Source organism: Rhipicephalus microplus, chromosome 4, assembly GCF_043290135.1.
Source record: "Rhipicephalus microplus isolate Deutch F79 chromosome 4, USDA_Rmic, whole genome shotgun sequence".
Taxonomy (NCBI): Eukaryota; Metazoa; Arthropoda; class Arachnida; order Ixodida; family Ixodidae; genus Rhipicephalus; species Rhipicephalus microplus.
In genome coordinates this window covers 54779311-54791961 of record NC_134703.1, presented here as the reverse complement: position 1 = coordinate 54791961, position 12651 = coordinate 54779311, and positions in this window count along the sequence as shown.

The following is a 12651-nucleotide window of genomic DNA, read 5'->3' as shown; positions in this document are numbered from 1 at the left end:
ATTTTTGATGGCTTCGTGCTTTGTTTTCTTCATTTGTTGTCATTAGTACCATTATTAATACGATATTGGAAGTGCTAGTTGCATTCCCTCCTCACAAATTTGTAACTCGTAAGGTAGAAGCTTTTGAGGGTTTTGATTGTTTGTTATGAGTACTGTCAACTATCAAAAATATGCACAGTTGTGATTGTTGCTACCATGTTATGTGAATCCATGACTTGAAACAATGCACAAAGCAAGGTAGTGCTAAGAAGTTGGAGCTCATTAGCATAACGTGCCCTCCTTCGTGGAGCATATTAGGCCGACCCAAACGAGAGGGATAATACTGCAGGTGACAAGAAAAGACATTGATTCCAGTACAAGATCTGATGCACTCTACATATAAATGAAGCGCATACACATGCAGCAAGTGCTTTGATAAATCTTGTGCTACATTATTTCAAGTGTTCTGAAATGGGAGTTGTGGTTCACTATGCATATACTATGATTTGTGAGGATGGTGATTTGGGCTAGTTGGTATGGTAGCATGACAATTGATGGTAGCGCAAACAAAGGACATCAACAAAAGAAGCCACAATCAAGACATCACAGTGCTATGCATTGTCTTAAATATGCCTTCTTTTACTGATGTCTTTTGTCTGCAATGATGAGAAAACACTAACAATGAACAGGCTAGTGTAGTGAAAGATATAGCAATGTATATCACAAGGCTGTTGTTTCCTTCGACTAGCTGTTCAAGCCAACACTGTATCAATTGTAAGAGTACAATAAAATGAGATTGTTTTTCGTTGACTGGAGCTCTTTCGAAAGTTAAAAAAATAATCAAGAACTGCACATGAGAAACAGAGGTGGTTAAACACGAAGAAAAAAATAAAGAAAAGAACTCAGGAAGGAAAATTAAGGAGATTTCACACATTGTGGGAATCTATTTCATGCAAAGTAGTCCATAATGATGATGCCTATGATGCAATATTTGGCATTGAGCCAAGCGTCATTGCATGAATGAATGTGTTTTGATAAATCTAGCAGTTACGTGCTCATCAAGGACTTACAAAAAACGTTAACTACACAGGAGCTCAGAGGGTAACTTATGGTCTGACACATCGGCACTAATCTTACAGCACAGCTGCCAGTTTCATCACAACAAAGTGCATGCTATGGTACGACAACGTGAAGATTGTTCATTAGCATATTCCTACGTGGTCGAGCAATACTTGAATATAGCTTGTCGAGTCATATGAAATGTTTATTATGACTCACAAAAGTGGAAGCCACCCTGGAAACACAATTGGCATTAACCCAACATGACAGCTGTATTTTAAGTACACATACGTCAAGTTTACTACCTTTTAATCAGACTACAGTGCCGGCCCTACAGCCATAGTTAACATTACACTGATATGATGCCTGCATAAAATCTTTTTTCAATAAGCTGTTTCAAGACATGCCGTGGCTCTGTGGTAAAATACTTGACTACTGTGCAGAATTACCGAATGTTATTCTTTGTATTATTTTGGTCATTGCTGCCAGTGCCAGATTTTATTTAAATTGCTCACATTTAAATTGCCAATATTTATAAACTGCCATCACGTGCGACGCATACCACAGTGTACGACATATGCTGCCTGTGACTGGAAAAAAGGGTTTCATGACGTACATAACAGGACACTCATTGTATACATGTCATAACCAGACAGTCATGTTCGTCATATTGTCATTCTCTGCTGTGCCTTTTTCAGTTCATACCAAGTTAAGGAGGTGAGCTCGATAGCACCCAGGTGCAGGCCTCTAGATAGATATACGTGCTCAAAGTGCCTTTGTTCATTAAAAAATACTTTGCTTTCAAAAGGCTTTCTAACATAAAAAAGAAGCTGCTCAAGCCTGCCACTGACTCACCCAAGGTGGGCAAAAAGCAATCAAACATCTGAGACACTGGAAGATGCATTGAGTGAGTTACTAAAAGCACAGGTTTTGTATATGAAGAACTATCTGTTTGTGGCACACTGTTTTGCTTATTGTCAATGATATTTACTGTTTGAAGTGAATAAATATGCACCATATGTAAAGAAATAGCCAGTTACAAGTAAAAGTATTTATTCTAATTACATCTGCTATTTTCATCAGTGTTAGCTTCCTTTCTGCTCTATTTCTCCCAACCGGCTAATAAAATCTTCAACATTGTTAGGCATATCACTGGTACAAGATTATTGGTTCCACTGGGCACCCCGTGCTGAACCACCATTATCTAGGTCTTCCTACTCCAAAAGTGTGCGTGTGTGTGCCTTCTTTGTGTCTTCATTTTTAGTGCGCTATTAATATTCCAGCTGTGTGTACTCCTAGTCACCAAAATTAATGCATAAGTTATGAAGCATCAGAGGCAATATAAAACAGCCACAATACGGTGTGGAGCTTAAGGCAAACACGCTGGCATAATGTTTCCTTTAAGCTGCCAAAACTGTTTTCTATGAGGACGCTTATTGCTGAAAACCACTTGCTAAAACCAATGGCTGTATTTCGCAAAACCGCACGATCTTTAAAAGTCTGAGTAAGAAGGAACATAGAAGAATGCCCTGCATATCCTGAAGCAAACGGCTAAGCTGTGCTTACATAGTTTCGGAAGTTTTATTAAAAATGATGTTATTTTGAATATTATAGGATAAAGATTTTTGCTTAATCTTCTAATACAGATGTTGAAGAATTGCGTTCATGGCTACAAATCGCTTAAAATTTAAAGCTTTCGGTGGAAGGAGTTTCAGTTCATGCATGCACTTTGTGCATACATGCAGTAATACACTTTTAGTACGAAACTTTCTGGGGCACAAATTGTTTTTGAAAAAGAATACTTGCGCACCTACCATCCTTAATTCACTGGACAGTCGTTCTGTCAGATAAACTCATGGCGAGGAGAATGTCGGCCATTCTGAGAAGGATCCTTTGAAAGGAGCTCTTCAAGCGGCTTGCCGCCTCTCTCGCGCTTGTTTTATTGGCTTCACACCAGCGCACACATAAGAAAAGTTAATTCCTAGAGAAGAAAAGAACGCTGGCCTGGATTATGACGCCGGGCGTTTATTACAAAAAAAAAAGTGCACGGCAAGACAGCGCAAGCGCGTTACCCAGACGTAGCTTGATCTCACCAGATAAATGCGAGTTTCTGCAGATCGCGCGGGCACTCGCATGCGGTAGCTTGTTGTTGACGAGCACGTACGCGAAACACAAGTGCTCACGACAGACAAAAGTTTGCCTGCGGAAGGCGCCCACAACACACTATTGCTTTTTAATTTTCCTACAATACTTCCACTTTGTGATGTGTGGTACCTCGTCGTTCCTCGATGGAGTCCAAACGCGCTTAGACGTCTCGACGGGCAGGCGGATCATAAGCCCTAATGTTCGGTGGTACAGTATACCTTAGGAGTATCACAGTCAATCTAAACTTGCAACTCTTTCCGAACTGCTCCTACCAGAAACAAAGGTGCACGGAGCGTCGCGTTTTCCGTATTGGCTACCTTGAAGTGGCGACAACGCGCAGGCGCCGAACATGCCGCACGTAAAAGTGCGCAGTCGGCGCGCACTGAGGCCGGCTGTGGCCGGCGTGTTTCGCGGGCGCAACAGGGCGGCGGCGCAACCTGGCAACGAGAGTACGGCGCGGAGGCCGTTGCTAGGCGCACGTCGTGGCGGCGTCCCTGCGAGAGTGTGACCAATAGGGCGCCGCTGCGGTTGCCATGCGTTGAGCCTACTGCAGATTACAAATGCGCCCCCCGGAACAGTGTCTACTTAAATAATTACGTGTAAAAATACACGAGTTATTCTGGCGATTTCGGACTAGCAGTAACCAATTTCCTTCTAGACTGCTAAACTCCATTAATGTGATGATTAAAAAAATCACGGCATACATCCAGGGATTGAGTATATGATGAGTGGGGCGGAGCGTACTTCAGTTTGTTCTTGCTTCAGTCCGTCCGTCTGCTTGTCTGTCTGTCCGTTTATGCGTCTGTCTATCTAGTGCAAAGTCCAAGTACCGCCATCTCGCATTTTTTCATCATATATTCATCATAGAGAAGTACTACCATCCAGAGGACATTCCAAGGACTAAATGAGAGGTGGCTACCTACTAATACGACGACAACTACTACTACTATACACATCGCTAACTCACGATCTACGGCATAAATGTCGTCAGCGATTTAGAGTATACTTGGTACTCTAATAGTGGAGAACCTAGAAACCGTCCCGTGGGCCTCAGACTGGCATGAATTGGACGTATGTGTTTAGAAAAAGTGGGTAACGATTCGAGTACTAGGTACTCTACTATAGGAGGACATAGAGCCGTCCCGTAGGCCTCATACTTGATGAAGCCCCGTTAAAAAAATTGGCAGATCCCACGTACGTGGGAATCGACGATATGCGAAGCACGAATGAGAAATGTTCATATGTCACTTTAAAATCAGCACAACGTTACGAGGCGGAGGTAAATGTTGCCGTACATGACTTCCGTGTCATGATTATCAAGTTTGGTTGTGTCATTTGCCTTCGTCATTTATTCACGTCACGTGATACCAAATTTAGTATATGTGGAGCTAGCCAAACGGCCCTGAGCACACTATGAGCGTGGTATGTTGTCATGTTCTTACATGACACGCTTGTCAGGAATATCATGTTTGCATCCGTCATATATTTCGTCATCCATTGACGTCACGTAACACCAAATTTGGTATATGCGGAGCTAGCGAGACAGCCGCGAGCACATCATGAAGGGTCCAGTATACTCCAATGTAGCGTTCACGCGCGCGCACGTTGGGCACAACGACGCTAGGTTAGCAAAACGCGAGCACTCTATAGTCAGACGCCAGGCATGACCAGCGTCCGTCGGCGCGGCCCGACGGCAACCGGTGCGAAATGTGACATGCTGCATTTCACATCGATGCGTTATTCAGACAACACTGCGTCTCCCGCTTTTCGTGACGGAGGGACGCCGCACGCGCTAAAACACTCATGCGTCAAAGATACGCCGTGCGGCGCGCGCCTGCGAGTATATGGCAGGACCGGCGCCTGGCGTCGCAACGCCGGCGTGACGTGACGAAATGAACGCCGGCGAGTACGCACACCGCGTCACGACGAAATGTATTGGCACCTTGATAGTGGCATGTAGTCATGTTCTCAGATGAGACGCATCTCATAATTATTACGTTTTTACTAGTCACATACCTTCGTCCTTCATTGGCGTCACGCAATACCAAATTTGGCACATGTGAAGCTATCGAAACGGCCGCGAGCGTATCATCAGTGTGGCATGTAGTCATGTTGTTTCATAACACACATGTCGTGATTATCATGTTTGTATGTGTTATTTACCTATGTCGTCCGGTCCCGTCACGTAATACCGAGTTTGGTACATGTGAAGCTATAGCGAAACGGCCGCGAGCACATCATAAGCGTAGCATGTAGTCATGTTGTTACATGACACACTTTTTTTGTTCATCATGTTTGCACCAGTATCATACCTTCGACATTCATTCACTTCCCGTAATACCAAATTTTGTATAAGTGAATCGAGCGAAATGGCCGCCAGCGCATCATGACCATGGTATGTAGTCATGTTGTTTAATGACACGCATCTGATGATTATCATGTTTGCACCAGTAACATACCGTCGTCATCCATTCGCGTACTGTAACACCAAATTTGGTATATATGACACTAGCGAAACGGCCGCGAGCGCATCATGAGCGAGGCATGTAGTCATGTTGTTGCAAGACACGCATGTCATAATTTTCATGTTAGGGTCTGTCGGTTCTGTTAGCCATGAAATCATGCCATACAATACCAGTTTTGCAACATGCCTTGTGAACAAAACCACCGCAAGACCTGCAGGACCATGAAATGTAAATCATTACATTCATGACATTAATGTTATGACTAGTCAAATATGTCCTTAATACAGTCATGTTATGCCACACCAAGTTTGCTATCGATACCATTACTAAAACGGCCAGGAAGGAAGGAAGCAACAAAAAGGGAGAAGGCAGGGAGGTTAACCAGAAAGACATCCGGTTGGCTACCCTAAACTGGGGGATTGAGGAAGGGGACAAGAAAGACGAGAAAGAAGGAAGAGAGGGAAAAAAGGGGGTGGGGGAGAGACTGACAGTAATTTCACTGCAGCGTGTAGAACTCTACCGCATGTCAGAGGCGTTCACACAAGCCTGCCTTTCTCAGGAAACACAGCAGGGCTTTCACAGCCTTGTGGGTTGTCGAGGCATGTGGACGTTTCTGTAATAGCACCTGCACAGAAAGAGGCCGATCATCCAGTCGCCGCATTGCGTTGGCAAGTATTCGTCTATCTGAGGCAAATCGAGGACAATGGCAGAGAAGGTGTTCGATATTTTCGTCGGTGCCGCAAACATCGCACACCGCACTGTCAGTAATTCCGATTAACGTGGTATAGGCTTTCGTGAAAGCAACTCCCAGCCAAAGGCGATAGAGAAGCGAAGCTGCACGTCGATGTAGGCCGGGTGGAGGACGGAGTTGTAGTGAAGGGTCGAGCTCGTGCAGTCTTGTACGTCGTATGCTTGGTGTGTTCCACTCAGTCAGTGTGAGACTGCGGGCCAGTTGACGAATCTGCCTCGCCGCATCCGCTCTTGAAAGCGGAATCGGAACGCTGTTCGCTTCTTTATGTGACGTGCGAGCAGCATGATCTGCAGAATCATTGCCGCCTATACCACAATGTCCACGTAACCACTGAAAGACGATGTCATGGCCTTTTTGTATTAAAAGATGGCGAAGTTTCACGGTTTGGTAGGTCAACTGGTCGTGGCATCCGCGTCGGAGAACTGATATCAGGCACTGTAACGCTGGTTTTGAGTCAGAAAACACAGCCCATTTACCTGGTCTTTCTTCTGAATTGATGAGTTCCAGTGCATTGCGCAGAGCCTCGAGTTCTGCCGTCGTTGAAGTTGTCACATGTGAAGTCTTAAAACACCGAGTTACCCATTGTGATGGTATAACCAATGCTCCACCTGAACTAGACGGCGTAGTAGAGCCATCTGTGTAAATGTGCACATGGTTACTGTAGTTTTGTTCCAGTAGGAATAGACTCAGTTGTTTCAGGGCATGTATCGGTAAGTCCGATTTTCTCCTCATTCCTGGAATCATTAAGTGAACTCGCGGCCGGCTCAAGCTCCAAGGAGGAAGCAGTGGCTTCGATGCAGGTGCGTATATGTCTCAGCAAACGATGAACGATGCTTGTAGACAATAGTGCCGTATGTCGTGCGGGGCCTTTCAGCAGCTAGGCTCGCCAGGTGGTGAGAAGGGGTCCTGGCATAATGCCTGAGGTGCATGCGCATTGTCTAATGCGCATGCACGTCAGGCAATATAATATAATAATATGCGTATTTATCGAGTGATCTTGAGCGATGGCAATGGTTTCAGCCGTCGAAGCACTGCGGGGTAATCCAAGGCATATCTTTAGTGCTTGGGCTTGAATGCTCTGAATTGCGCGCAGGTTGGTCTTGCCGGTGTTAGCTATTGCAGGTAAGCTGTACCGTAAGAATCCGATAAACAGCACTCTGTACAGTTGTAGCATGGATGGTATGGGCACTCCCCAATTCTTTCCTGCAAGGAATTTGAACATGTGGCATGTTGCGATCAGCCGCTTCTTCACATGGTTCACGTGTGGAGTCCACGACAGGTTTCTATCTATTATGACTCCCAAGAACCCGTGGCTTCTGCTGAACGATATTTATTCTTCATTAATCGATATACTGTAAGCAGACATTGGTTTCCGCGTGAACGCTACCACTGCACATTTTCCGCAGGACACCTCGAGGCCTTGTTTACGAAGATAGCATGATGTCGTTGTAGCAGCCTTCTGAAGGCGGGCGCGAAGCTGAGGCCTTGTCACACCTGATGTCCAAATGCAGATGTCATCAGCATAGACGAGGTGCCGACCAGTGCGGACGCGTGAAGATCGGCTCCTGCTTTCAAGAATGCTTTCCTGTGGTATTCACGAATTTGTCGCCGAGTTTTTAGTCCCATCGTGTGCCTAAGTTCTCAAGAAATCAGCAGATACCACCTTTGTGCTGGTGAGTGGACTTTTAAACTGTTTTTGGGACATTTTTACACGGCAACGCCACCGGGGGATTTAAGCCTAACCAAGGAGGCGATTGTCGCCGATGCGCCGGCCCGGCGCCAACGCGGCTCAACGCTCTGCGCGTTCCAGGATCTGCAACTGAGAGTGGAATACCAAGTAGATGGAGAGGACATCTTTCCAGAGGATCGCACGGAAGACATGGGTTGGAAGGAAGCCGAAACAAGACGCTCAAGGAATAAGCAAGCCGCGGTTAGCGTTCCTGCTGCAAAGGGTTCGACCAAGGCTGGCGTTGCAGGAGACGCTCGAGCCAGACGTAGTAGGTATGACACCAAGCATACAATCGTGCGAGCTGGACGCATGCCGCCACTACCTAAGGACTTCAGCAAAATTGTGCTACGACCACGTGGAGGATTAAATATCTCGAGAATTGGCACTGGAGCCGTGGCAGACGCGATAGTTCTGGCGGCCGGCGTCAAAGAGGAAGAGGCCATGCAGGATATCATCTGTTCCAACTTGCAGCAGAACATTATGGTGGCAAGCACCCCGGACCAAGACAGAGCTTCAAGATACCTCAATGTCAAGCAAATTGACATTGGAGGCAAAGTTTTCGAGGTTAGCGCGTACGCCGCGGCACCCCACGATACTTGTAAAGGAGTGATTCGCGGGATCCCCGTAAGCAATACTCATGACATTTTGACCCGAAAGATTGTGAACGCGAACAACCCACTCGCGCTGCAGGCCAAGAGAATCAAGGACACCGGGACAATCATCATAGCGTTCGAAGGACACAAGGTGCCCAGATTCGTGAGATATGGGCCTTCACTTTTGCAGTGCTTCCTTTACCGCAAGAACATCGATATTTGTTACTTCTGTGGAAAGCTGGGACATTGGTCTGACGTCTGTCCGAACCCAGCCGAAACCATCTGCAGAGGCTTCGAGATCAAGAACCCAGATAGCCTGCACCAGTGCAATCCAAGATGCAGGCTGTGTGACGGTCGCCATCCCACGGCAGACAAAGAGTGCAAGAACAGGTTCTTAGTGCCATACGTCGTCAGATGCAGACGTTGGGAAAGATTGCCAGCAGCCGCAGAAGCCCGGGACGCATCAATCACATCGAGTCCAGACATCAACGACAAGCAGCTTATTACAGCCTACGGGACCCAGAGCATCCAGACTACACAAGAACAGGAAAGGCGGCCCCACTCCAGGGGGAGGTCGCGTTCCAGAAGAGGTTCTAGACCCAAGGCCCGCTCCCAATCACGGGGGCGCTCGAGTTCTCAAGGTCACCATCAGGGTCGGGATCAGCCTGGGCGGCACCCGAATGGCCAGCTGCCTGGCGTTCAGTTCGAGATCACGGCTTCACACCCGGGGAGGACGCCTGCAGTTACTTCGAGTGGCAGCTGGGCTGAGCGAGTGCGCAACGGCGGGGCAGAGGCGATGGCAGGTAAGCTGCCAGAGCATGATAGAATTGCACAGCTAGAGCGAGAAAACGCGAGACTTACAAAATCGAATGAGAGGCTATCAGCTGAGTTAAAGGAAATAAAAATTCTTCTCACTAAGCTAACCAGCGCGCAATCTTCACAGCCAATGCCTCAGCCAGTTGATGTCCCTGTGGCTGAAAACGTGGGGGACTCGAGAACCACGAAAAAGAGGGCAGTCTTGGCAGAACACGTGGAAGCCAACCAAACGACCATGTCAGATATGAAAGAGGTGTTTGACATGCTCAGCAAAGTAGTAGCCAATCTTAGCGAGCAGATGGGTAGGCTACAATCAAGCGTGGCGCCACTGGAAGAGCATATAACTTTGTGCATTACAAAGGTCGAAGCATATCTGCACAACACAGCAAGGCCTCCTCATGCACAAAGCTCACCCCTTCGGCCACCAATACTAGTGGTTCCAAACCTGTCGACAGGTGCAGCATCAGGCTCTGGCCGCCCATGTAATAACCATGATGGCAGCGCTACGTGAAGCATTTCGTATCTGGCAATGGAACTGTAGAGGTTACCTTAAAAAGAAGGCAACCCTGCAGCAGTATATCAGGAGCAGCCAAGAAAAGCCTCATATTATATTATTACAAGAGACCCTTTCACCGCAAGCAACGTTGCCTGGATTCCGGCCTGTAATAGGGGATACTGAAGGGAGGGGAGTCTGCACCTTCGTATGCAACAAACTAACGCACGTAACCCACGACCTCAAGATAGAAGCAGGCCGGTTGGAACACGTCTTGGTAGAGATCGTGCCGGGTAGCAGCAACCGTGAGAGCATTTTCATTCTTAATATATACAGCAGTCCAAAGGAACAAACGCAAGGGTTCAAGACTGTTCTAAAGAAAGCTGTTAATATCGCCGTGGAATGTCCACTCGTCATAGCAGGTGATTTCAACGCCCCTCATCATACATGGGGTTACAAGTACAACACTGGGAAAGGAAATCGACTTTGGCAAAGTGCCAGTGAACTTGATCTCACCCTAATCACAGACCCAAGCCTGCCAACAAGGCTTGGTACATCTTGCTGCAGGGATTCCACCCCGGACCTTACATTTGTAAGGAACATCAAGAGGGCCCAGTGGATGAACCTTGCTGTAGACCTAGGGAGTGACCACTGCATTCTTGCCACTACCTTCTCCGTGGAGCGTAAAAAGCAGAGAGAATTCCACTTCACAGACTGGGATAAGTTCAGGAAGATTTGATATGTGGGGTTTAACGTCCCAAAACCACTACATGATTATGAGAGACGCATAAGTTCAGGAAGATAAGGATGGAAAGGGAACAAGATGGCCACAGACAAGGCTTGGAGCAGTGGGTCAAACAGATTAAAGATGACATCAAATCCGTCTCCTCCACCATTACCACAGATTTTTCGGTTGAAAGAATGGATAGCCGGCTCGCTCATCTTCTTGAGGCAAAGCAAGCACTACTGAACCGTTGGAAGGGTCAGCGCCTGAACCAAAGGCTGAGGAAGAAGATAGCTGAGGTAAACAGATCAGTCGAGGAACATTGTCGCGCACTATCGAGGCAGCAATGGGACGAAATCTGCAACTCCGTCGATGGTCAGATGCGCAATGGCAAGACATAGAATACGTTAAAGCATCTCCTCAACGAAAACACCACCAAAACAAATCAAAAGCATGTTATCGCTCGAATTTTGCATAAAGAGATAGGGCACACTACAGAACAGCAAGTTGTCCAGCAGCTCGTGCATAAGTACCTCCCAATCAAAAGAGGATTGGCACCATCAAGTAGACAGTACCAGGGCACGCCAAATCCAGGTCTTGAGGGCGACTTTAACATCGAGGAGATCAGAAGAGCCTTGCATGATCTCAACGGCAGGTCGGCCCCTGGCCCGGACGGTATATCAAACAAGGCGCTGCGTAACCTTGATGACGATTCAATTGAAACCCTGAGGGATATGATCAATTCAGCATGGAAAGAAGGCAGGGTGCCAGAGCAGTGGAAGCTGGCCAGCACGATTCTTATTCCTAAGCCAGGAAAGCCCCCTAACTTGGACAACATGAGGCCAATATCCTTGACATCATGTATCGGCAAGGTCTTAGAACATGCCATACTGCACAGGATAAACAAGTACTTGGCAGATAACGACATATATACACACAATATGGTTGGATTCAGGGCAGGCCTATCCACACAAGATGCATTGAAGCTTATGAAACACCAGGTCATTGACAATGAAACCAGAGACGTGAGAGCCATTCTGTGCCTAGATCTAGAAAAAGCGTTTGACAACATCCACCACTCATTTACTCGAAGCAATTTCCAAGCTTGGTCTAGGGAAAGCCTTCTATGACTACGTATGGTCCTTTCTTACAGATCGGAAAGCCGTGATGAAGATTGCAGATATCGAGACCGCAGCAATCGAACTAGAAGCAAGGGGCACGCCACAAGGGGCAGTGATTTCACCAATGCTGTTCAACATTGCCATGATTAGACTGTCAAAGAAATTATCGAGCATTGAAGGATTGAAGCACAGCATCTACGCAGATGACATTACCATCTGGTGCACAGGTGGAAGCGAGGGGCAGATTGAGAGCGCTCTGCAAGAGGCGATTGACACCGTAGAAGACTACCTTCGCCCTTCTGGGCTCAAGTGCTCCTCGAGTAAGTCAGAACTTTTGCTTTATCGGACTGCACGCCGGGGACCGAAGCCCAGGGGATGGAAGCCGTTAAACCAGGTAGACATCCACCTCCGTACAAATCAAGGGATTGCCATCCAGAGGGTCGACTCCATCAAAGTCCTGGGAATGCTGAGAGAGTCTACCGGCGCCAACAGCAAATCTATAGCCAAGTTAACTCGGAAAACAGACAGTGCGGTGCACCTCATACGCAGAGTGGCCAACAAAAGAAATGGAATCAAGGAAGACATGATGATACGGGGCGCGAAAAAACGACACACAACAGAGAAGAAGTACACAGACGACGCGCTACACAGACGAGCGCGTCGTCTGTGTACTTCTTCTCTGTTGTGTGTCGTTTTTTCGCGCCCCGTATCATCATGAACCAGCACCAACTCGCCCAACTTTTCACTTTATCAAGGAAGACAACCTCATCAGGTTG